This window comes from Macaca mulatta, chromosome 7, assembly GCF_049350105.2.
Source record: "Macaca mulatta isolate MMU2019108-1 chromosome 7, T2T-MMU8v2.0, whole genome shotgun sequence".
Taxonomy (NCBI): Eukaryota; Metazoa; Chordata; class Mammalia; order Primates; family Cercopithecidae; genus Macaca; species Macaca mulatta.
The window spans coordinates 15169154-15196288 of record NC_133412.1 but is presented as its reverse complement, the minus strand read 5'-3'; positions in this window follow the sequence as shown (position 1 = coordinate 15196288).

Here is a 27135-nt window from a genome sequence, read left to right as displayed (position 1 = left end):
TTTTGCCTTTAAGGGCAATCCTGCCTAGAGGCCAGGATGATCTAGGAGATCTCTTGAGGTAAGATCAAGGACTCTGAGAGAATTTCCATTAATCCTTTAAAAACAACATAATGAACTGGCCAGAGCATGGTTGTGAACTAGGATTCCCAAGTTTTAGCCTTCATGCAAAATGGACTGAGTTGCCGAGTGATCTGAGAATCTCACCTTTCTGCACTTTAGTTGTCTCCCAATTAGATGGATAAAATAGAGTTGCTCTTCTTTATTTGGTCTTTTCTAATAGGATTAATTTTCACAGGGGCATTAGTGTAAAAGCAATGGTAGGGTATGGGTCACTTTTTGTTTATTTGTTTGTTTTTTCATCTTTATCCCTGGCGCCAAACAGTCTCTGGCTCATAGTAGTAAGCTAAGAAATATTTTTTGAGTGAATAATGGAAATGAAAAGGACACAGTGATTTTTAAGACAGAACCCTTTACTGTTTGGTACTCTATTGACTAAATTTTTCCAATAATAGTGATGATAATGATACCATACATGTATGTAGTGCTTAAGAAGCTCACAAAGCACTTTTATGAATATTATCTCAATTGTATCCTCAGATCTATAATTGAGGAAACTGGAGTTCTAAAATCTTAAATGGATTTTTGAGGTCATATATAAGTGGGGTGACCATATAATTTCTTGTCCAATAGGGATAGTTTTGAGAGTGAATGAGAATACCATTAATAAACATGCCAGTTCAACAGCACAAGCTGGGACCATTCTGAGAAAATCAGTGTATGGTCATCCTATTAATAAGCAACGAAGTGAGAACTTGTCTCTGGGTCTCCCGACTCTGTTCATTACTCTATAGTGTCTCACAGGTTGCGATGTCTGCATCTTCCCATTGGTAAAGATCATAATAAATGATGATCATGAAGCATTGCAAGATCCTGTGGTGTCATATGAATCTTTGCAAAACAGAATTATATTCAACATAGTATGGGTGTTCGGTATATTTTTCTGGCCTTTGCTTTCTGATTGCTTAGAAACGGGCAAACTATAGAAGACTGAAATATTTGATTAATTTAAGCACCCAATCCCCTTATTGTGCTAAATAATAGAGACTCTTATATATATTTACAATAATATTTTATATACGCTAGAATGTAATACTCTTCTCACTTTAAGATTGAGGTAGATAAACTAATTTGTCCAATATAATCAGTCTGCCAGCATTATTAGGACTCAACTATCAGCCCCTATTAACACACAGCCCTACAAACTGTGGAAAAAGTAAGATGTTCCTTAGCTTACCTTCATGGGTAAATATTTAAGGGTATGAACATACTATCACATTTGCACATTTTTAACTTAATTTTCGTATTTCCTGGCCTCAGTCCTCTTGTTAATGCATATCTATCCCTCATATATTTGGTTTATATGTGGTATCTAACATATTTTGTGCCTTCGTTAGAATGATGGAGGTGTGGAGGGGCTCCCACATCTGTTATAAAAATAGCAACTTAGAGGCCAGAGTAAAGTCACTCAGAACAGGCTGCCTGGACATGTGTTATGTCGTGGAGATGTTCTTAGTAAAATACTGCAATCTCCGTGGGCTCCTCTATTCTCCCTATCATTCAGGCTGCTAACCTATTTCTTGGAGTCTTCCTTTTCCTTTTTACCTTATTTCCAATTATTAATTGCTGTCTGAAATTAGTTAGAATAAATCAGGTTATGCTATGGTAAGAACCTAATCTTTGCCGTGGCTTCCAACTGCAAACGTTTATTTTTTTGTATGTCCGTCATGGGTTGACTGCTCCATGTTGTCGCTGTGGGACCCAGGGTGAGGCATATTCCTTGTGGATATGGGTCAAATTTCGTGGAACAGCGAAGTGAGAAGTGGCAAACCACATCCTGGCTCTGAAAGATTTGTCTTGGAAGTGACACATATTACTGCTTACCTATCAATGTCCCAAGCAAGTTACATGGCCAAGCATGATGTCCACAAGGTCAAGGGATCAGGGTACAAAGAGGAAAAGTGGACTATCCGATGAAAAAGTAATGCAATTTAGACTTCGCTGAAATATTTTGTTGGGATCACATCTCTCTTCAGAGGACCAGTGGAATTCTCACTTCTTATCCTTTGTCAGTTTGTATTTGACTTCACAAAAATAGTTTGAGATTAAAAAGATTCCCATCTTACTAAGATTTCTGTGCTATTCTGCGTGTCTCTTCTCCAACCAATATTTTCTTATCACATACTAGGGGCAAATAATCAAGTTAAAGTACTAGTCCTACCTTAAGGAAAATTACAACGGTTTAAAAACTCATAAATTTAGGTAGCTATACAAGCATACATATGTTTGTAATTCCACACTCTAGAGAACTTCTTCCCACTGAGTTCACCAGATAGTTTTGATTTTGAATTCTACGTTTTTGTATTATGCAGGAATACTCATTAAACAAAAAGTCGCATTACATTTCCTTATTCCAAGGGGCTGTTATTATGTTAACATTGTCTCATTATAGTATTGTATCTTGAAGTGTTTTCTTTACCTTTGTCAACTCCCATACAAATTTTCCCAGAGTAGGGGCAGTTAGGTGTCTGCCTAGTGCCTCAGTCTAATACTTCTTTTGGAAAAGGCAGAAACTAGGTTTGTAAACTCTCCTTTTGGTCACTTGATGGTGAAGTTTGCTGAGGTATGGGTGAGCAAGGAACTGCCTTGGCACACTATGAAAACTCATGGAGATGCCACCTGCATGAGTGTCCATGTAACTTGTTGAAGGATGTGTACTTCTGGGTTCCTACACATCACTGGCCAGGAAACCACCTGCTGGCCACTGCATGGTCTGGGCAAGAAAAAAAAAACAGAACCAGGAAGAAAAGCCCCCTGGTCTTGTCCTTCCAGTGTCCTCTACACAAAGCCTAGCATTGTGCCGTTTGTCAAGGAGAAAGTTTACAGGATCCAGCTCTACCATGATAATGCTGAGCAAAGAAATATTATGTATTAGGAAGTGAGAAGCAGTAAGTTGATAACTAGCACAGTGACTCTATAATTTGCTCCCTAAACCAGAAAGCAAAAGGGACAGTTGTTAATATTTATATGGAGCCATTAAGTATACACTAGAATTAAGTATGCACTGTCTTGGGAGAAACTAGAGACATAGAACCCCCCTATGTAGGAGCCAAGTCTTGAGGAGTGAATAGAATCTGGGTGCGGGGAAAACGAGAATCAGTAAGGAACACTACTGGTAGAGGCAAGGAACAGCGCAGGCCGAGAAATGGGTGCTGGAGGTATGGAGCAGATAAGCTTGGTGTGTGGTATGAGAGAGAAGTACAGGCATCCTCAGCTTAGAATGGTTCAACTTAGATTTTTTGACTACGGTGGTGCAAAAGTGATGCATGTTCAGTAGAAACCATACTTCAAGTAACCATACAACCATTCTGTTTTTCACTTTCAGCACAGTTTATTCAATAAACTGCATAAGATATTCAACATTTTATTATAGAATAGGCCTTGTGCCAAATGATTCACCCCGCTATCAACTAATGTAAGTGTTCTGAGCATGTTTAAGGTAGGCAGGTCTAAGCTACGATGTTTGGTAGATTAAGTGTATTGAATACATTGTTGACTTGATGGCATTTTCAATGTACAGTGGGTTTATTGGGATATAGCCTTTTCATAAATTGAGGAGAATCTGTAAGTATAAAGATGAAATCATAGTAATTTTTTCAGTAATGTTTTGCATAAAAGGATTAACAGCTCTATCTTATTATCTTAGTATCAAATGTCATAAATTTGGAGTTATTTCTTACAAGAATGTGCATTCTCCTTTCCATGATTCCCATCTTCAGGACTTGAAGTGCCTTCGTCAAACATTTATTGTGCTATGTGACATACTGAGAATTCACTGACTTCTGTAGGCCCACAGTTCAGTTGTTGAGAAAAGTGTGGTTGGTTGAATCTCTTGAAAATAGATGAAGAAAACAGTGGAGAATTTGTTCTTTGTAAATCTTTGGTTGTGGTTTAATTTTTAGTTTGGAAAACTTATACATCTAGATAAGAGAAAAATGTTAAAAAGTTGAAAGCTCACCTTCCTGTAATATATGGTATGATTTATACCAAAAGGAAGTCTATGTAGGTTATTCTTCAGGTGTTTGTGTGTATGTATGGGTAAGAGAGAGCATAAGATTAGAATATCCTTAGCCTACATTCTAGGAACATATAATTTCTAGAACTAAAGGTAGTAATTTTTTTCCAGCTTCTTCTTTCATCACCTAAACTCAGCCCCCAGTAATCAGCTCTCTTACAAGACGCCTGTTGCCAAGGTTCTTTACATAGATAGTGAAGAAACAGAGGCCCAAACTCTTGGGAAGCAGTTTACTCAATCCACCAGCTAATTTGTGGTGGGAGCAGGATTTCTGCTTTTCCAACCAGGGTTTCTTTCTTCTCTCTAAGCCCAGGGAGGCATACATATCAGAACTTCAGTAACTGAATTTCACATGTAAGTGCAGTTGATCTTAGCCAAAAGGCCAAGAAGCGATCCATGTAAGTGAAAATGAGCCCCTGAGATAGGCCTCTGGACATCTGCTGTCTAGATAAAGGGATGCTGGATTCAATTGCTATGTTTTTGGGCACAGACCCCACAGAATAATCGTTCCTTCTTTTCAGTGCTCTCTGTTAATCTACTTTTGTTCCTTTCCTTTCTTTCACAACTCCCCCAAATCTCAATTATTTCCCTCTCCTCTGTAGAAGTTTTAGAGGTTTAGAGACCAGGGAGTATGTTCCTTTGGAAGGCAAGGGTCATACTCCAGACACTAACAGGTCTCCACCTTTTGTCACTTCTCTAGCCATGAGTCCCCACACTGGTCCCTCCACTCTACAGTATTTCCTGAGCCTCTAGTCCCCAGGGTTCCCAGTGTAACCCTGACATCTGGTAAACCATGTCAGAAAAGCTTTTTCTGGAATTTCTGTACATCTTATACATTCCAGATAATAAATGAAAAGTATTTGGGGAAAAAATGAGAAATGAACAATTCTCAAAAGTTTATTTTAGATTGATTTATTGGCTGACCTCTCTGTACCTTTCTAACAAAATTGCTATTAAAAACAGGCCCATCTATTCCAATTCACCATATGTGACCCCATTAAATTCATGGTCAGCTTTCCATTGTATGGAACTCTATAGAGATTTGCAGCCATATTTCCAGCATTTAATTTCCCCGATAAGAGCCAAGGACTTTAATGATAAGTGAAAATAAGAGAAAACACTTTTTAAAATTTCCATTTCATAAATTATTACAAAATGTTTGAAAATAACTTGATCAAAATCAACCTGTAGATAATTGCGAAATATGTATCCGTTTTTCTACCTGTCCCATTTTCTTGGGGGGTCGTATCCAACCAGAAAGAGCAAAGGTTGTGGTTTATTTATTTATTTATTTACTTATTTATTTAGTCTTTGTCTCTGACATTAGTCATTGCTTCCTGTGGATGGTCGTTACTTCCTGCACTAAACACTAAATGAATGAAACATTTATGAAATCTTAGGACTGGTTAGTCACTCTCTGTTTTTTAAATCCGTGTTTCCTGAACTTTTAAAATAAATTCATCAAAATTTGCAAGGCAGTTTTATTAACTGGGGAAATTTCCACAAAATATATAAGGATGTTTGAAGAAAACTAATCTGGTTTGAACTAATAGCTGTGTGATCTTGTCAGAAAGTCTTACTTTGTCGATAGCACAGAAAACTATAAATAAAGTGGCATCTCCAAAATTTTGAAAAGAGTCACACCACTCTTTCCTTCTGCCTGATTTAAAAATATGTGATAAAGTCAGAGAATTGGAAAAACCTCTCTTCCCATACCCTGTCTGGCTAATTCAGACCAACTGGGAAAAATCACATGATGGACAACACATCAAAAATTCAGGCTAAAAAACTGCCAAATCTATGAATAGCAGATATGGGAACCAGCCCAAGGCTTGTGTGTAGAAGGGTGACAGATAAAAATAGTGCCCTAAATTTTTCAAAGGTGATTTGAAACCTCCCAAGTATAGATGACCTTGCTACTGAAAATAAGATGACACGGGCAAAGTTGAAATTGTGACCCCTTTCAGGGGTCTGTAGACTTAAACTGATGTTCAAGAGAGAAGGGCTGCTTTTCCCCCCGCCTCATCAGCAAGCTTCACACAGCCACGGAGCATTTCTTTTTCTTTGACGAATTCTTAATATATTTATCCTTCTCTTCTGCTCCTTTTAAGAAAAGAAGGCAGCAGCTCAGGATCATGAGTTTTCAAAACATCCCATTTTCTGTTCCCTCCCGTTCTGGAAAGCATCGTCCAGAAGACAAGAGGTAGGTTCAGCATCAAAATAAAATAACAACAACAACAACAACAACAACAAAATTCTCTCACGATAAACCATTTCTTCTCTTTTTTGCTGGACATTCTTCATTCATACATGCCTCTGTCTCTACGCTGTGCCTGATGTCAGCAGGGATGTGCCTGGCAGCTGCTTCAATAGAAAAGTTTTCAAAACTCACTGCTCCCCACATCAGTTAGATACAAAGAGAAAGTCCACACCACGTTTTATTATTTGGTGTTTTGGGAATGGAAGAGAGTGCAGGAGGAAGTGCTGGTGTTTGTCAGTGCCCATTTCTAAAGTTCTTTGCGTGTCTTCCATGCCCTGCTGTTGATTAAAACATCTTCACATGTCTCCAAGGCTCTCTAAGCTGGATGGGGAGAGTTTGGTGACAGTGTGGAACACCATTAGTGAGATTTCTTTTGGTGACAGACAGATGTAAATGTATCCATCTAATTCTTTACTATCAGGTGTCTGTCTGCAGATGGATGTTAATAATTAGCAGTTGCATCTCCTCCCTCTTTATTAAATTGGATTCTCCATAAATTCATCATTTCTTTTTTATTTTCTGAAAGTAGCAGCAGCCCTGACAGCCTCCCTTTGTTCTTGTGCTATAAATAATTTATAACACAGAAATATCTCTTCTTAGTCTTAAAACATAAACTAATGGAATAACACAACATATTGGCCCAAACTACCTTCCTCTTGGAGGAAAAGCAACCTCGGAGTGGCGGAGAGATGAAGAGCTTTATTCCTAACAAAGGGAAACCAAAGATCACGTGGAAAAAACGTTTCTTCACCTGAATGCAGTTTTTTTGTTTTGTTTTAATCCTACTCTTCCTTTCTAGATTCTAGCAGTGTAAGGGAGTTCTAGACAGCGCAAGCAAATCTTTTGTGATTTCTTTTCCAAATAGTGTACCTTGCTCAAGTTTCCAAATCCATAATATATTACATTAAGCTATACAGAAAGGAGACTATTATTCAATTAAAACCTCCACAGATGTTAAAAACATACCATGGTACATTTATTCAACAACTGTATGCTCATAACCCATGCACAATCTTTAAACACCAAATTACAGGGATTTGGTCCAAATTAGCAATAAAATACAATGTGTTTGCCCTCTACTGGGTAGTAATGACTGTGTAGTTTTCCTTGCATACCCAGTGGCCTTGTAGGCAGCTTCATAATGGTTTTATTTAGTCACTTACACAGTGTTATAAACAAATATGGCTAAGATTTGTGTAATTAAGGTAAATAGAACAATGTTGAATCAGTTTTTCTAAGCTAAGATCATCCATGGAGGTGGTTTTAAAATTTTTCTTACATTGCTCTAGGCTTGCACAGCACATCACAGGAGATAGCTTATAAGTCATCATTTGATATCCTGGAAATATATTCAGGTTGTAGATAAATAACCCGCCTAACAATGCTAATGCAGAATATCTGGCATGTAATTTAGATAGCAATCTGAACACCTCCTTACATCAGCTGTTAAGATTTTGCACTGAAGCAGAAATAACGTCTTATCTTCCATCTGGAACTGGGACATAGAAGGGGTGACACAAGTTATTTACAGAGTTACTGCAAAACAAGAGCAGTAACAGAGTAACTACAAAGCAACTCCCTGGATTACTGCTGCAATATAATGCCAGATAAATAATCATGCCAGAGTAAATAAATTGGGAGATGCCTTATTTTATAAAGCATAAATGTAACTCTCATTCCTATTGGGGTGGAGTGTTCCTTCGCATGTTGATCTCTGAAGCATTTTTCCAAGTCCGAGTTGACCCTGCAGAGTGATAAAGTGGGCATACACCACTCATGCCATTTCTACTTCTCAGGAGGTTGGAGGAGGAAGCCACATCCACCGCTGGGGATGGAGCCTCCGTATAGTCCAGACAGACAGTCTGAAAGACAAATATACCTTTACATTTAAAGTGATTGAATGAAGAGACTGGGTTAGACTGGAGAGGAATCTGGCTGGCTTTCCAGGTCAGGTCCTCTCTCACGGTCCCAATTGTCTTGCTCTTGGCAAATGATTTATTTTTTCTCTTCAAAATAGGGTGGGATTAATATATTGACTGGGGGCTTCTGAATGTTTTCTCCCCACAAACAGCAGCCAGTCAGCATTATTGGTTGGAGTGATCCTGGCATGAAGCATTAAGTGTGTGTGTGTGTGGTGTGTGTGTGTGTGTGTGTGTGATGGTACTGGAGGACGACAAAATAATTACTAACTTGTACACAGCCTAACAATTAAGAAGAAATAAAATCCTTTCTTTGGTTTAAAAACATTCTACATAAGTACTGCAACTCCTCCCCTTCCCACTGGCCCACCCACAGGATATCTTTCTGGGCTCTGCCTGTATCTCTGGGGTCTTTCTGGGTTAGGAATGTAGCAACAAATCTCAGAGAAACATATTTTTTATTTAAAGCGCAGAATGTGAAGTGCTCGAGTGTCTACTTCTTTGCGGTTGTTCCTTTGGAAATTGACATAAGTTACTTGACAGAGTGTATATGTATGTGGGGTTGGGCGTGAGGAGAGAGGTAGGGAAGCAGGACCAGAACACTGCCTACTTTGGTGTAGAGGTTTCACATGAGGAAATCACGACATTGACTTCAAAAGAAGACAATTTGCTGCCATAGAAAGAACGAAAGAGAGAAAGAAGAAAATTCCCCAGAACTTAATTAATAGCTAATATTCAATTTAATGATGGTCTGGTGCGATCAGCGCATCCTCTAAAATTCTGGAATTTTCCTAACTGCCTGCTATGTCATAACACATAAGGCAGGGCATTTGTTTCTCCATTCAGGTCCTTGCCATCTTGTTAATTCTGTACTTAGCTAAATGGGTGAAGATGTTTTGGTTTGTAAGGCAATTCTTGCTCCCAGCTGCATTAAACTGCTATTATTAATTACCTCCTTTGGCCTAACATTATGCCTTTATAACATACGAATTGTCAGGCTCTCTGCGATTATTGGAAGGCTGTGCCGTACACAAAGGCATTAAGCTTAAAACAATAGAGGCTGCTTATTTGATAGGAGAAGATGTCAGGTGGAGACAAGCACAGTTGGCTGGAACTGACTTGAAACTTGTCATAAGGAAATAAGGGGTGAGGTGATCACAGCACGGCATTAACAGCGTCTGAGAGGCACACAATTCTACATGGCGGCTTCCATCATGCATTTCCCACGCAAGAAGGGGGGAAATGGGCTCTGAGTAAATGATGGGTGAATACAGAATCAATTGTCGTGTATGACAAGACACTTTCTCTCTTTGTTTAATATATAAATCAGGAGCACTTATGAATTGATATTAATTAAAATAATGTATTTGCTTTCTTTCAACAGTAATGTCAGCCTTGTTAAAAAACGGAACGCTAAATCTTCATTAGACTTTCAATATTAAAAATCTTGCATGAAATATGAATTAACATCTAACTTGTTGCTAGCTAGATTAAAGGGGAGAGAATGCAGTAGGCATTTAGCACTGTGGACAAAAGCAGAAGCAGCTTTCCCAAACCTGGGAATAAGTGAATATCCTGAGGCTGCCTGCATCATTGTCCATCACTATCTCCTAGCAGGAATGATTGCTAACCAGGTGAAATTATGGAATGCTATTGCAGCCATAGAATAAAGATCATATCGAAAGGCAAATGCGTAGCAAGTCAACAAATCCACAAAATGCCCAAACATAAAAAATTTAGCTCTTAAAGGTGCTTAGAGTTCTGTCTATAGATGTGGAGACATAAGCCAAATGTTCTTTGTTTTAGAAGAAAGCACATACACGTTTCACTGCTTCACAATCTTTTCCACACATGGAAAAATTATGGAAAAGCTCAAAGTGTTGTTATTTGCTTTGTTGAATTTTGGAAGTCAGTGACTACTTGCTGGGGAACAGGTGTGTCAAACACTTTTGTTCATTCTCTTCACATAGATGGATATTTGATGTCTTCTGATCTTGTTGCATTGGTGGCCTGAAATTAAGGTAGATAATTGGAATGACCAGGCTGAGACCTCATATTGCATCCAAAAATACATTGTGAAACTTCAATGATCTTATTGGCATTGTGTTGTCTTAGGTGAAAGCTACTCATAAACGCACTTGCTTATAAAGTACACCATCGATCTTATAATTACATTCCACCTGGATTTATATGTTTGGAAAATGTGATTGAATTTTAGACCTCTCCGGGGGTAGTGTGTACGTGCACAGCAAAGCCACAAGGTGGTGGTATGGTGTCATCATATTTTTTAAGAACAACAAGAAAAGGGGGTTTGTTTAATGAGCTTGCACTCACAAGCCTGCTCATCTAGTGAACTGTGACTTTTCAAATACCAACCTATTAATGTCAAAGGCAATACTGAAGGGAACAGTTCTGTTTGATTTAAAAAATACAGACAATGTGAAGTCCACTATGGCCTAGTATCTATCACCTATGGGGCTCCATTCATGCCTAATGCTTTATTCAAGCTAAGACCTAGTTTTTATATATCAGATTAATACATATCTACAGCTTTGCACCTTTCTAGTTTGATTTTTTTATCATCAGGGCTCACCAGGGCCATTTTCATTCCCTTACTATAGCATCTGCAAGCAGGTGGATTAGAGATAACTCTCATTGTGCTTTGTTTTCCTCCCGACACTGTCATTAATCATTCCTTAAGCCACACTTCAACTTCTAGTAATCAGGACTGGCTGCTCCTGAGCTGCACAAGAATTGCCTCTCACAGTGTAATATGGAATTGGAAGCGAATGGCTGAGGCCAGACGCCTCTTCTGCATTCCCCATCTATCTCATCATTTAGGTATTTATCCATCTAGGGCTTGTACGGAGAGCACCTCTCTCCTTCCCATGAGGACACAGATTGCAACAGAGGATCAGATTTGTTACCCAGGCTTTGGGCTTTGATTGTCCTCTTATAAGTTCGGGATTAAAGTGAAATTTCCCACAGGGCTATGCAGGATTTGCTAGCATTTAACTGTTTAACCTGGCTGTTTGTGAATGAGAATCCTGTGGTCAACGATTCCGTAGAGAATATTATGGTAAGCCGAGCCTGAATGGTACACATTCCGGTGTGTTCCTGTAAAGATGGGCGCAGTTGATTCCAATTAACTTCATATCTGATATTGGCTGTTTTCATGTACACAGACAGCAGGGATACTAAGGTAAAAAGAAAGTCAAAGCATTCCCTTTTATAAAATATGGATGTCGGTTTTAAATAAATGCAAATCTCCCTCAAAATTATGATTTCCATTTATGCTTTTTACACTAATTGGAGAATTAATCAGTCTTGCATTGGGTTGTTTTCTATTTTATGTAGTTGTTTCATGTTCTCTGATGTGTTTATCAATTCGAGTCTAAAGAGGATTTGATTCCTTATTCAACATACCTTTGAATACGACCCAAAACAGAGACAGAGTTATGAATTTATTTACATTTTTTTCACAATAAGAAATATGTACTTAGAGTGTCTTAGCTTATATGTAGAACTTAAACAGACACAATTTCCTAATTCTTTGTTATTTCTGAAGAGAAACGTTTTTCTTATGTGTTCCTTATTCCCAAAACCAGACCAATGAGAAATTGGGGGCAGAACTATTCAAAAATCAAGTCTATATTTTCTGTCTATTTGTTTGTTTAGATTTAGATTTACTTGAAGGATTTGAAAAAGTCAAAATCATTCTGCTAGCTGGTTTGGAGAGGGTTGTGTACCCGTCCACTGTAGTGATTCTATTTAATGCGAGTATGTTTTTTAAAATGCCGAAACGGACAGTGTTCATTTTATGTGTTTCATCAAAAGAAACAGAACAACGAGGCGACAGAAATACAGAATTTAGCAAACCATTTTAAGCTCATGGTGAAACCTGGCTTTTGCAAGAGAAGCAACCAAATCATTGAACATTTTATGCTTCCCCAAATCCTCCATTATATTTTCTTAACCTTAATTTTGTGATGCCAAAAAGTCAACAGAAATAGCTTTAAAAAACTATACTTAAAATGTTTAAAAATATTGGTCACGACAGATTGAAACATTTAAAAAACAATTTCAGGCATTTCACTGGAAATTCTTTTGCAATGGCTAGCGTAGGTGGCAGATTGATCATTTTGGGGGAGGCAAGGAATGGGAAGTGAGGAGGCCACAGGGGTCTCTAGACTAATTTATTTGTTTTGCTGCATGGAAGTCAGATGCCCTCTTATTAGGGAGCAGCTTTCAAAGCAGTCAGGAAGGACACCGATCTTGAGCCTGGTGAGAGCTTTGCTTGGGGTTACAAAACACGAACACGGCAGGGTTGGTGCTAAATATCTTTAACCCCGTTAAGGAGGCAACTGAATTAGGGGCATGGTGGGGGGATGCCCCTCCCCCGTGAAATGCAAGAGAAATCTCCAGATTCACATGAGTAATTTTCAGCTGGGTATTATGCTCCTGAAGTAACCTCTCATTCCCATTGTTTTAGTGTGAAATCATTTCCTCGGGAGATAATTAGAGTTGCTCCATTTATTACATTAAATGATTAGCATGCACTTGAAATGATCCAGTGTATTTTCCTTTATTGCTGATGACTCTTAAATATGGGCCTCCATTCTTAATGGATAAATTAAAGTTATCTTGGCTCTTTGTAGCCGACTATGTAGCCAAACAAGAGAGACTTTCTTTTCCAAACATAGGCCAGGTGTGCTGTGGCTGAGGTCTAGGTCTGAAGAGATTCTATTCATGTAGATGTCCCACCTGGTTCAACAAAGAGCTTGATAACATTGCTTAAAGGTTTTGTCTACCAGCCCCTTAATAAAAATGCTTTTAATGACAGTACTTTATCTGGCATTACTCATCCTATGTGTGGAGTAAGTAAGTTTAACATAAAGTGATCCAAGATCACATTTCAAAAAAAGTGCCTCACTGGAAAGGCATGCACATTATCTGAGTAAGCAATATGCCCTACAAAGCCATGGAAAAATGATATTTTAAGAATTACCAAATATAGATTTCATTTGGATGCAAGCGCTTTTCGTTGTCTTTGAACTAGCCTGGTTGTGTAACCGACAGAGTCATCTACAATCCACTGGAAAGTTCGGATCAAGCAGGCACTGCCTGATAAATAGGCACCGTTGCATATGTAATTAGAGAAATGAGAGATAAACTGGGTGCATCTTGTATTTGGTTTATATATGGAGATTTCCAAGAAATAATAAATAGAATTTAAGCGTCATGTTTGTTAAAAAGTTTAAATCAGTATTTAGGTACGAGATGTAAACATTCCCAGATGTAAAGACAAACTGATGAGGACCTACCAGTTTCACATTTGTCTACTCTAAGTGTGTGAGTAGCTCTCGTAAATTTCACTGTTAAGAGAGAATTTTACTTGAAGAGAAAAGAGTTTTAAAGAACATAATTGAAAAAATTTCCTGCAAACTTCCAATAGTTTTATATATTTTTGAGGATGAGGAGAAATTTTCTGCCACCTAGACATGATGATTCAAAACTCTGTCATTTTGCTTTCATTGATTTGTTTATGTATTTATTGTGTTCTAATAGCATTGTTATTTTCAAGAAAACACCGAGAGATGCTGTGGGAAGTTTATGGTTTATGGCAATAACTGGAGAATGAAAAAGAAAAGTGGAACAGACCGGGGGATGGGGGTGAAGTCAAGACTGTGCACTGACATTGTGGCCACAGTGACCCTTTCCTGAACAGGGTGTGGGGGGGGGTGCGTTTTCATTCACACACTGGGGTTTCTCAGGTATAGAGAATAGAAAATAAGTTACCAGAAATCAGGTATTTCTTTAGCAAGTGAGAAGAGGAATTTAATACTTCTCTCATATAATGCTTTCACTGCTTCTCTCTTACAATTCATATCCCAGGAACGTTCACATAAATTCTCTGTAAACAGTAGCTAGCATTTTACCACCACAGAGCCAAATAAAAATCACCCATGGAAAAGTTATTTGTATCAGAACTATGATCTTCAGAAAAGAGGCCTGTCAATATTAATTGAAGGAGAATTTATTTTAGGCCTAAAATACTAGGATAACAGCTATAAGAACAACAACAGAAGATTTTTTTGTTGTGCTTTGTTTTCTTGAGGGCAATCTTCACTCTTAAGCATCTGAGCAACTGTGGAGAATTTCTTTCTGAAAGTTATTTAAAATATAATAAATTACAAATGATAAATGGTTATGCTCTGGTTAAATATTTAAATGACTTAAAAATTTTTGCATTTTCCTATTCACTTTAGCAGACAAACATTTTCCATATTTAGTCTTTTATATGATAGCAAAATGCTGCTGAGCTCTGGCTGAGGCACAATGACTTTGGGAAAACCCGATTTCTGAAGACCCCACCGTGTAATAACATTCTCTCAGCAACATCTCACATTGTCTTCCTATTCGTGTGTACTCAGATGAGACACACCGTTGTAGGAGAGGAGAGAGTTTTCTAGATCATCTGGTCATATTTTAGATCGATAGCTACTCAGGTCCATAGACATGACAGGATTTATTTGGACACACGTGGTGGTCATGCCAGGACTTCTACCCAGTCCTCTAACTCTCTGTCTGGTGCTCCTTCTGCTACCATGGTAATACAACAGAGAAATACCCAAAATGTCTTCTCCAGCCTTTAGTTGGAAATGTTATTTACACATGGGAAATTCAGAGCATTCCAGTATGATTAGGTGTGATCCTTATTGATGAATATTGCCACCAAATATGATTTTAATTCTATGTAACACAGATTTTATTTAAATGGCTCTAAGTGGATAATGGTCAAATTGTATTACCTTTCAGCTAGCCACACCAAAGAATGTTTGGGAGATGGCAAATTCAATTAATATAAAGGCATCGGCAGTCTATTTATAGTAAATCTATCTTCAATTTCTTGAAGAACTTCCGAGAGCACTGTCAAACCATGGCATTTGGAGTTGGAGGAGATGTATTATCCAAAAAGAGTGCTATAATGTTGTTTAGCTTTGACAGGAGGATTTTCAGGGAAAGGATGCTTGAAAGTCTTCATCAATGTCCTTTTGGAGAAACGATCTATCTGCAAATGATGGAGATGGAGGATAGGCTTAAATGGCACTTCTTTTCATAACTTTGTGAATTTCTTTTTAGTGTATGTGCCCTTTTCAAAAGGTGAAATTATAACAGTTCTAATACTTGTGGCATGGAAGGTTACAATGACTGAATACCATCTCTCTCAAACATTTATTCCATTTAAACAAAAATACCTGATAGAGAGCATTTCCATTATTCAAAAGAAATCACACAATATAATGGTTTCTAGCACTCCTTTTGTAATAGCTTACTTAAATATTTTGGGCTTCAATTCAAATTTCTACTTTGTCAGACTTCACAGAAATACTTTATTCCACTGATTACATTTTTATTGTTTATTTTACTCTAAGTAGCCTTTGATTTCTTAGAGCACCAAAAGTAAAAGTCAGGTTTGCCGTTATGCAAAACACAAAATTCTCTTCATGCATTTACTTTTTGTAAAAACAAAACCAAAAAAACAAACAAAACAAAAAAGGTAATACATACAAAAATGAAAGAATAAAAATCTTTCCCACCATTAATTTAACAAAAATTTAGATACAGTATATTAAAGAACAACTATGTTCTGTGGATTATTTTGCATTTTGGACACTTGAAATTTAATACAAATAAAGTTTTCTTTAGGTGGAGATCTTGTTTCTGCCAACAGCCTATTGTGATGTTAGACATTTATGAAGACAACCAAAGCCCTCAGTTGATGTTTTTAGTGATTACATCAAATTAAAGATAACCCCACCCCAAAAGGCAAATCTCATAAATAAACATGAATTCACAAAATCTGGTTGAAGTCTTCTAATAAGCTTGCATTTTCGACAGTGTTTTAAGAAGAATGACTGTAGCCACTGTGGCTGACACATCAGGGTGGCATCACTTCTCTTTATTAAAACTTTATCCCATAATTTATAGTCTTGAAAAAGCTTCATTAGCACTTCTGTGCACTTTTACAGAAAAAAAGAGAAACAAAGCTAAAAAAAAGAGATGGTCACATAATATATTTTGTTTATTTCAAAAGTGCTTTAAATTTTGCCTTTACACAAATAAGAAAAAATCTTCTAAACTTAATGCACAGAAAAAGAGCAATTCAATTGCTACAAAGAAGATGATATAAGTAGCCAATATCAAAGGAATTCAGACTCCGGGGCTGGTACATTTCCTTTTTTGCCTGAGTCCCTTCCAGGTGAAAATGGAGCACCTATCGTAGAATATGGGATATTTGACTTTATTATGATAATGCTGCAGCCGCTAAAGGAAAGATTCATGGAAAGATACCAGTGTGCGCCTTGGTATAATAGAAGTAAAAGACTCCATAGTTACAATACATAATTTAGCCATGCAAATACGGACTTAGGTGTGCAGTGATTTATCCATTTGCAATAGCCTGAAATTTTTTGAGAGGATTTTAAAAGACTTTATTGTCTAAAAATGAATATTTATAATGCTTTAGAGATAGTGGTTACTTACCGGCTAGGCAGTGACGTTTGCGACCAATAAAGAATGAAATGAAAAAACATACTTAGAAAAACTTCCAAGTGGGTTTTGGATAGATTCTGTGAAGATGTGTACCAAATTACTTGAATTGATGTAATGGCTTTTCAAATTCAATACTCCTATTTACGTTTGTTTTGTGTGTGTGTGTGTGTGAGCGTGTGTGTGTGAGAGCATGTATGTGTGTGCGTGTGTATACCTAAAGCCTATGAAACTATCGAGTTTTATTCAGATATTCTTAATGTCAATTAAAGTCCTCATCTATTAATTATTTTTTATTTTTTATTTCCAGGAAAATTGAATGGATTTCTCTTAAGATCATGTGAAAATGTTTTTATATGTTGAAACAGAAACATTGAAATTCATTAAGAATAAAGCTCTGGCATATTAATTTGTCTGCCAGTTCTCAGCCTAGTGTGAATTCATCTGCTTGTAAGTCTTGAAAGTAGATATCAAAATAGAAGTACTCAGTAATGGTTTCAGTACCATTAACAGAGCTACCTGTTATTAAAAATGCAATGCATAATAATCTTGAGGTAGTTATGATATGAATACACTGATCAGTATATTAAAAAACAGTTTTCCCTCCCACGTTTTATCCTAAATCTATATGAAGGAGCATCGTTACTTGCAAAGTTTCAAATATTTGACTTATACGCAATTGAAAGACATATTGAAACAACAAGTACAAAATGTCCAAAGACATGGTAAATATATCGTTTCTTAATTGCAAAGCCAAAGTAGATTACACACAGCCTTGCAAAATCTAAGACATCTGCTTTGTTTGAGACAAGAAGAAAGACATCTGCGGGCCTGAATGTTTCCTTGTGACCTGCTCCAGTGTGAGTAACCTTGTAGTTAACTAGGCATTTAGTCAGGTCCCAGAAAGATCATTGCCTGGATTCTGCCTCAGATGCTGATGAGGACCAAGGCCAAAGCTAAAATGTCATACCCAAAAGATCATTGAAGCCAGGCAGCCGGGGTGGAAATGTCGTAACTGGGGCAGTGTAATAACAGCCATCAACCATTTATCTCTCAAGCAATCACAAAACTACACATATGAAATAATTGATGGGGCAGAAAAAATTTAAAACCTAAAAATAAAAATGTCAGCACCGAATTTTCATGAATCTTTTTTTTTTTCTGGACTAATTTGTAATCCTGTTATTGCGTTCAGATATGCTTAAATGCTGGGGGTTTTCATCATGCAGGAAACCTTTGGTGACTTCATATGGTATCGGTAGAACAAATTCACATTTAAAAAATTTCAATTGTGGGCTTCTGCAATTCCATTTGACACTGACTTCTCTAACTGCAGAGAAGCCCCGATAAAGTAGCTTTTCTGCTGTCGGGTTATATGCCTGGGTAGTGTTATGTGTGTTCAGTCTAGCACAGAGCAGTTTATTTGTTTAAAGCTGCCTCGATGTTCGGGTTTATTTGCTTGTTCATCGGCCAAAATGAGCGCCCTTCTCCTGGGGTTCCTGTCCCCCGCGTGACTTTGTAACAGAGTCCAGACGCGGCGTGAGGGCTTGTGCTGTCTGACAAACAAAACCAAACCCCAAACTGCCTGTGAGTTGTTGATAAATCTTTCCATTGGAATTATACTTGTCTAAGTGGCAGAGATACAAGATTCGCTTCTTATTCAGTATCTGAATGCGTGGAAGGCACAGTTAATTGCTCCCCATAGGCAGGAATTTGGCAGAGAGAAAGCAGCGCGTTTTAATCGGTCTGTCTAGCTGTATTTTAAAGCACCTCTTGCCACAGTGCCTGCATATTCGTGTTGGCATTAATAGAACAAAAATGTGTATTGGACTTGAAAGGTGTTTTGATGGTAGGTAAACACATTTATTTTTCACCTGATTCTGTTTTCTGTACTCACGCTGCCAAAAAGGCAGCTGAGAGAATGGTGCTGGCATCAGGGGGAGTTAAAACCTGAGCGTTTCTTTCACAGCACTACCTTTAGAATGAGAATATAGGGTTAATTTAATTAAGGGACAAAACGTCCAATGGTGGAGTTTAGAAAACAGGCCCAAGAGCGAAGAAGAGAGGATTTGGTTCTTAAAAAAGGAAAGCAGCTGCAAGTGAACCAAAGAACCCAAGGCTTTATTTTAAAAAGATTCGATGTCTTGATGGAAAAAAGTGATTTTACATGTTTATAAGAAAATCACGTTTTATTAAAAAATACTAACGTCACATAGGACTGATTCTTATCGTAGAGAAAAACAGTCTAAGTAGCTGGACTACAAAACTGTGTGAGCACCACAATATCGCAATTCAGTGTTGATTTATGAACAAAATCAAGAATCATTAAATTGGAAAACTTTTTATACTCCTTTAGTGTAGCAATTTTTCCTGATTTTTCTTAGATATATCACAGGAAGAGCTCTTTCAGTGTAAAAATGCCTGATATTCAAATATCTTATGTTTGACACATCTTCTATGGTAAATTGTTTCTGCTTTTTTTTTTCCCCCCAAATATCATCTCACATCAGTATGCTGCATTTTACCGTGAAAGCTCCTTCTCATGTTTTTCTCATCTTGAAATAATACGAGCTTTAGAGGCAGGCAAACAGTTATGATACAGGCCCTTCTCTTTACTCATTATAGGCCTTTAGGCATGCTTGACTCTCCTATACCCAGCCTTTTTCAATGACCAGTGGAAGTAATAGCACCTGCCGTGCCTTGCCACGTGCCTCCCAGGTTGAAATACAATCAGGTCATTTGGCTTCCATGGAAGGCAACACTTTTCTCCTTGCCTGAGATGATGTAGCATTTGTTCGTTTGCATCAGTTTTTTAAAATGTCAGTAGCATATAATAGCAGTAAGCAAAGTTTTTTGCTTTGTCAAGAAATTAACAATGTAGCAAAATAAAAATAAGTACTAACAGCCTGCTGTGTGATGAGATGCTGGAAGCGAGTGAAATTGAGGCTGCTGTCTTGACAGTTGAGAGAGCAGACTCTTCAAGAAGGAAGAAAAAAAGAATTTTTCTATAAATTTAAAGAATTTCTCCCAATTATGTCTCGGTAAGAATACTTTTCTAATGTTTAAGAGTGGTATCCTCTATTACCGTGCTCATTATAGCGAAATGTAAGAATGCATGAGTGGTGGGTGTTTTGTTGTGACATCTGAACTATTTGTAAATATTGTTCACAGCTTTCTTAGCATATTTTAGCAAGGCAACATTTCAGCAAAGTATAATTTATTACACATGATATAGATGGTGAGCTTCCCAACCCATTTGCTGTAGACCTGTTCGCACAGAAGAAAGCTGACATTAGGCGTATTACAGCAAAGTAGAAAATTTCAGTCTATGGGTCTGGAGCCCTGAAGTGGTTGCTTTGCCTTTATAAAACCACCAGTGGGACCAAGAGACTGGCTTTACCTGATGTTGGGGTTCCAGATAATCAAAATGCTAGCACGGTCAGGGGCAAGAGTGTAATTATTTTTTCTATTAATATGCCATGTGTTTATGTGTGCATGTATATATGTATGTGTGTATGTATTTTGCCAGGCAGCTTCCTCTGGCTGTGGCATGCAACCCCAATTCCACTTGGCATGGTATTTTCTTTTTGCATTTTCTACATGAAAAAAACAGCCTTCACCCCGATGGCTCATTTGGCTTTGCTTTATTCTTTTAAATTTTCCTCAAAGGGAGGTAAAGGTCATGGAAAGAGTTAAGGTGATTTCTTTTCTTGTCTTTTCTCTGCCTGCTTTAAGTGACAATGAAAACAAATTTTACTTTAGGTGGTTTTTCTTTTTTTCTTTTTTTAGCTGTCATTTTGGAAGAAAAAAAGAGTTGGAACTATTTTGAAAAGGTGTTTTGTTTTCAGAATACAAGTTAACAGCGAAGTATTTGGACAGTAAAGCCTGTTTGTTTTCAGTAAAGGAAGGCTTGGGAAACCTAATCTCCCTCCCCTCCTTTTCTCCTTCTCCTCCTCCTCTTTCTCTCCCTGTACTATGGGGAATTAGGTTAGTTTCACACGGAAGTCACAGTGATTGTGTGCCTATTATGTTCCAGACACTGGAGTAGTAACTTTACAGTAGCTCTGGGAGGTAAGTGGATTATTCCCATTTTACAGAGTGGGAGACAGAGACTTACAGAGCTAAAACGACTTGTCTGAGAGCAAGTGACAGGCATGCCAGGTTTTCAACGTAAGGTCGTCTGGATTCAAAACCATGGTTCTTTCCCCTCTTCCACAGCGCCTCTAAAGTAAAGGCAGAGGAGCAGTTCTCAATAGGGCTGCGAATCAAAATAACCTCCTGTGAAACGTGAAAAAAGTTCAAATGCTTGATTTTCATTCCTGGACACGCTATGCCTGTGGCCGTTAATTCTGAGCATCAGCATCACCTGTGGTGTTTCAAAAAATTCCATGCCAGTTTCCCACCCTAAGTCTACTAAGTTAGTTTTCAGGAATGGAAATCAAGTATTTGATAAATAAGGCAAAGAATAAGACAATTCTGAAGACAGAAGACATTTGTGTTAAGTTGGCACTAGATTCAGTACCTGTTGGTCTTTAGTATAGTTGATACGCTCTTTCATCTAAGTTTCCATTTGTAATATTTTTGCATCTAGTTTTCTGGGATAGATAATCCAGATGGCCACTGATAAATACTGGTAGAGTGACTGCTAGAATTGTTTTTAGAGCCATTTTGTCTGTCGAGGAGAACCACTACCATAAGCAAAATGGTTGAGATTGCTTATGAAGTCACCCATCACAGACGTAACTTTGTGATTTCTTCAGCTGAGAGTATTTGTTTAGTTAAGCATCCTTCTCAGGGGTTCCAAGAGTCTATATCTGATTCCCAGTGCCATCACTATCAGCCTCGGGAGGCAAAGGTGAGAAAGCCTTATTAGTCTAACTCCAAATTTGCTATTCATTTTATTAATTTCATATAGGAAAATGAACAGCGACTAGAACCTCTCTTTTAACCATCTAGAAGTCTTGTTTATTGCTTTCACCATGCGTTACTAAATCATGTGGAGTTTGAGTAGAACTATGCATGCTCTTTTTACACTTGCTTCTGGGCACTGAACAATCATAAATGAACTTCCATCATGAATTTTCTGGATATGGGCTAAAAGACTGTTTTTTCTACAGTCTTTCAGTTAGTGGTTCATGCCAATAAATTGACTGTAGTGTGGAAGCTAGCAGAATATGAAAATGTTTGGCTTATGGCTTACTAAAACTGGAAAAATGACACATATTGCTGATTTCATTTACCTTAGCGCACCTCCCAAGTCTCGAAGATCTATTTGTGGGTGTTTTGCCATCATGAATATAACTGATGTCGCGAGGATTACTCAAACAGCAACTCAGGAAAACATCTTTAGAGAAATCTGATCTTAACCTCAAAGTGTATTTAGCAAGCAATATTGAAATTAAACTAAAATGGAAGGATAGTTTAAAAATCAATAGCTCAATGGTGCCATTCATAGTCTGATACAGGTATTTGCTGTCTTATTAAATGAATTTGCTATTTTATAAAATATTCCTGGCATTTTCAAACACTCTGCCTGTGCATAACATCTACACATATCTTAGTTTAAAACACTATCCAATGAGGTTTTACAATGAAAATGTTCCATCCTACTCTTTACATCCCTTCTCTGGCACCTCATCCCCTACTTCCCCAGAAACAAAGGCATACGATGCTGAAGCAGCCGAGGCATATCTATTCCATAACAGAGAAGTGAGTGATTTTGCATGACTGGCCTTAATGGTACCAGCATGGATCTCTGCCTGGCTGAACCCAGCAAAGACTCGGTAATTCATGGGTGACTTCCATTCTCTCCTGCTGTCTAAGTGAAAACTTACATTGAAAAAGGCCCTCAGTTTATATATAAAGTATAAGCAGCAAAGGTGTGCTGTCTTAATTTTCAGTCTAACCCTCAAGACATCCTCCATGGCATCAGTATTAAAGCAGAAACCAAAACTACATTTTCCTATTCAATAATAAGCTATGGAAGTTGCATGGGGTCGAGTCTCTAGGAAATCCCCTCTTTCTTTGAAAAAATGTCATTGGTAAGATAGGAGATTGGCACCACAATGAGTAAAATATAGTGCGGGCTGCTATGCACTGTCAGGTAGAATTTGGTTTGAGACACTGACTTTTGTCTGCGTGGTGTCTCCGTTCCAAAGAAGATGGAAGATGCAAAATTGCAAGTTTCCAATCTCTGGTTAATGTGGTCTATACAACTGAATAATGTATAAGGAGATGTTCCTTTGATAATGTCACAATTATTCATTGTACAGCCATAAACTCAAATATTCACATTAACAGCTAGGTATTATTTTTCTTCTCTGAAATTAAGTGAGCGGCATCAGTGGTCATAAATGAGAGCATTCATCAAAGGCGGAGCCATGGCAGAGGATTAAGTGAATGCTGATGAAGTGTCCAGATTCCCATAACTTGGAATGGAGCTGCATTCAGCATTCCTTTATTATCCATCTGCCACATAACAAAAAGTCTCCTATATTTAATGCAGGTTTGCCCTAGGCCACGTAATAGGATTAGGAATAATTTCTACAAATTTACAAAAACAAATCACATGGGAAGGCTTAGAATTTGCTAATAATTTCTCCATAGCTGGGAGATCAAAGGGATGTAAGAGTCCCTAGCCAGGCGGTAGTTTGACCCTGGCCAGGCTTTTTTAATGAAAGGGTTAATCTTCTCCGAGGTGACCATAGAGGAGCAAATAGTGTGACCAAAGGCAGATTCAGGCCTCCAAAAAACAAGGAAGAAAATAGTCTGAAAAGTACAACAGCAAGAAAACATTTACAGAATCACGCGACATTTTCTGGTTTAGAAAAAATAAAACTGCAGAACCTCATTGAAAGGGGCAAGACAAAGGACGAGAGCTGGCTGAGAAACAAACCCAGGAAAGATCAAAACCCCTCACCATTGCCTTGAGGAATAAAAGAAATTAGGCTGCTTGCTTGTTCTTTTAAAGGTTTTCCCATCGTGGTCAGGTAAGGGCCGCCATCCATCTCTTAGCCCACTCACACTGTTCCTGTTGAACTTTGAGACGCAGCCCACCTGGCAAGGGTCTGCTAGCATGCCATTTCAAGTGTACCACTTTATAAATAGGCAGATTGGGATAGAAAATCATGAATTCTTGCATGGACTTTCTCCAATCTTAAAGGGAAATGAAGGTGAACAAAGGCATATTAAAAATAATGAAGGCAGCTAGAACTAATGGCATTGCTCCAGTGTCTTTCAAGATCTTTATTACTAATTCAGATAAGTGGAAATCTGTAGCCCAAATCTGCTATCCCACCTTTTCTTCCAAGTGGCTATAGTGATGAAGCCAGGGCTCACACATATCAGGAGCCCCACCAGTCCTTTTTCCTAGCAATGGTTATGGGATCCCATTGTCAGCCTGCATGATTTGTTCTCAAGACGTCCTGAACACAATGCTGGGCTTCTCCTTTATCTATTGTGCTACTCAGCAAATGGATTAAATATAGGATCTGTCTAGTGCATGAGACATGCTAGATACTTTTAATATAGTCTTGCTGAAAGTCCACTTAGCCTTTGATGGAGGTGAGAGGCTTCCTATTACTAAGTCTCACCACCTTAGTGTGGATCCAGCCAGAGGGAAATAAAAGTTGCCTGTCTCTTCACTTTTATTACCTGTTGGTTTGTTAAGACTAAGATTGAAGTTGGAGGTGAAGGTCCTTCTTGGAAAACTCGCTAAAAGAAATCAGCTTGGGAGAAAAGGAAGGAGTCTGAGAAAAAAAATGGTCTCATTAGTCAAAACAATGGTCTCAAAATGAAGTAATTTCTTTTTTTCAGAGTTATACCTTTCTTTTGACTTCCAGCTCCTAAGAAGCAGGCTTATGACTGATGGGCTTCTTTCTGGGAAGAGTTCAGAAGAAATCAACTCCTTTCGTCCAGTGCCCTCTGATCCTCTCACTTCTTTCCCCAGAACTGAGGGAAAACTGATCATGAATTGTTCCAGGGCCCTGTGGGCATTGGTGGAAGATAGATGCCAAGATAGACTTCTGAAACCTCAATATCCTGCTTGCCAGTTCCATGCATGCTAGATTTCTTAGTGGCAACAGTGTGGAAGAATGGTTGGTTCTTCTGGCAGAAACAGCAGACCTGAGACAAAATATATAGACTATCTTGGTACTCAATGGCTTACTGACTTATGTATGGAGGAGGTCCTAAGTCCACCAGGTCTTGTCATTCTCATCTTCTCTCTCTCAAATTTATCTTTTCCCTGCTATTCTCACTGCTGCAGTTCAGACACTGAGAATTTCCAATCTGGTCCTTACTTCACACTTTCACAGCATCCAACTGCAAGTATGGTCCAATATATTTATACTGAACTGAATTCAGTTCCTCGATAAATGATTTTTCTCCAACATTTTTATGATTTCACTCATTCTATCCTTCCATTCAAAACGTTTTCCTTCTTGTTCACATGGTAAAAACTTCAAACCTCAAATATAAGTTTCTCCATGAAGTGATTTCAGTCAGGAATACAACTAGTCAGCATTAAAGTGAAAAGCTATGAAGTCAAATTTAGGTTCATTCATGGTCATACTGTCTTGTATGTGGTAAGTGCTTTACCTGTCTGTATCAGCTACTGTTCTAAGTGCTATATGTGTATCAACTGATATAATTTTTACATGATTCTATGATGGAGAAACATTTATTATTTATGCATGCATTGTAGACAAGGAAACTGATGCTTAGAGAAGTTAGATATTCTCCTTAAGGTTATATCTGGTAATTGGCAGAGTCAGGCTTTGAACCCAGGCCTGCATGTTATGTTAGACTGTTTGTCAGTTCCCCTTATTTTCTGGCTAACTCTTGTACTTAAAGTCTTTGAGATGAGCGGGATCTTGGAGGTAACTGAGTTGTGTAGCTGTTTTTTGCTCTCAGATGATTAAACTGAGGCTCTGAGACAGTGAATGACCTAATCGAGGTTACAGAGTCAATAGCAGAGCTTGGGTAAGAGAACCCAGGTGCAAGACTGTCCAGAATTCTTTCCCTGAAAGCAAGTATATTTCCCTGCCCCGCCCCAACTAGAAATCTCCACCCCCTCCCCCAACTAGAAATCCCTGTGCCTCCCCCAAGTAGAAATCCCTGCCCCTCTCTCCTAACATTAATTTCTGTCACTTCTTTTAAGGTACATTAGACAAATCGATTTGTTCACCAATCCTTAAAAGCCCACCATGATGTTAAATTTCGGTGATGCGAAGATGAATAGAACATAGTCTCTCCCTATGCTAGAAACACTTACTGTCCACAGGGGGCAAGGTGTCGAGAGAGAGCTGCAAACCACTAAGAACAGTGTTATGAATGGAGGTTTGTATCCAGTGTACCATGACAGCACAAAGGAGGAAGACATCTCTTCATGATAAAGTCAGGAATCACTTCATGGAAGAACTTACATTGGACATTTGAAATCCTTACCATGTGAACAAGGAGAAGGAAGATATTTTGAATGGAAGGATAGTGTGTCCAAAATTGGTTCCTTCCAGTGGGTTCTTGGTCTCACCGACTTCAAGAATGACGCCATGGACCCTTGTGGTGAGTGTTACAGTTCTTAAAGATGGTGTGTCCAGAGTTTGTTCCTTCAGATGTTCAGATGTGTCCAGAGTTTCTTCCTTCCAGTGGGTTCGTGGTCTTGCTGACTTCAGGAGTGAAGCTGCAGACCTTCACGGTGAGTGTTACAGCTCTTAATGGAAGCGTGGACCTAAAGAGTGGGCAGCAGCAAGATTTATTGTGAAGAGTGAAAGAACAAAGCTTCCACAGTGTGGAAGGGGACCTGAGCAGGTTGTCGCTGCTGGCTCCGGTGGCCAGCTTTCATTCCCTTATTTTGGCCAGCTTTTATTCCCTTATTTTGCTCCACCCACATCCTGCTGATTGGTCCATTTTACAGAGCGCTGATTGGTCCATTTTACAGAGTGCTGATTGGTGCGTTTACAAACCTTTGGCTAGACACAGAGCACTGATTGGTGTGTTTTTGCAGAGTGCTGATTGGCACATTTACAAACCTTTAGCTAGACACAGAGTGCTGATTGGGCATTTTTACAGAGTGCTGATTGGTGTGTTTACACACCTTTAGCTAGACACAGAGTGCTGATTGGTGTGTTTACAATCCTTTAGACAGAAAAGTTCTCCAAGTTCCCACCTGACCCAGAAGCCCCCGGCTTCACCTTTCAATAGAATGTGTGAAATTGTAAACACGTTGAAGAAAATGATGCATTGAGGAACAGAATTCAGTTTAGTATAAA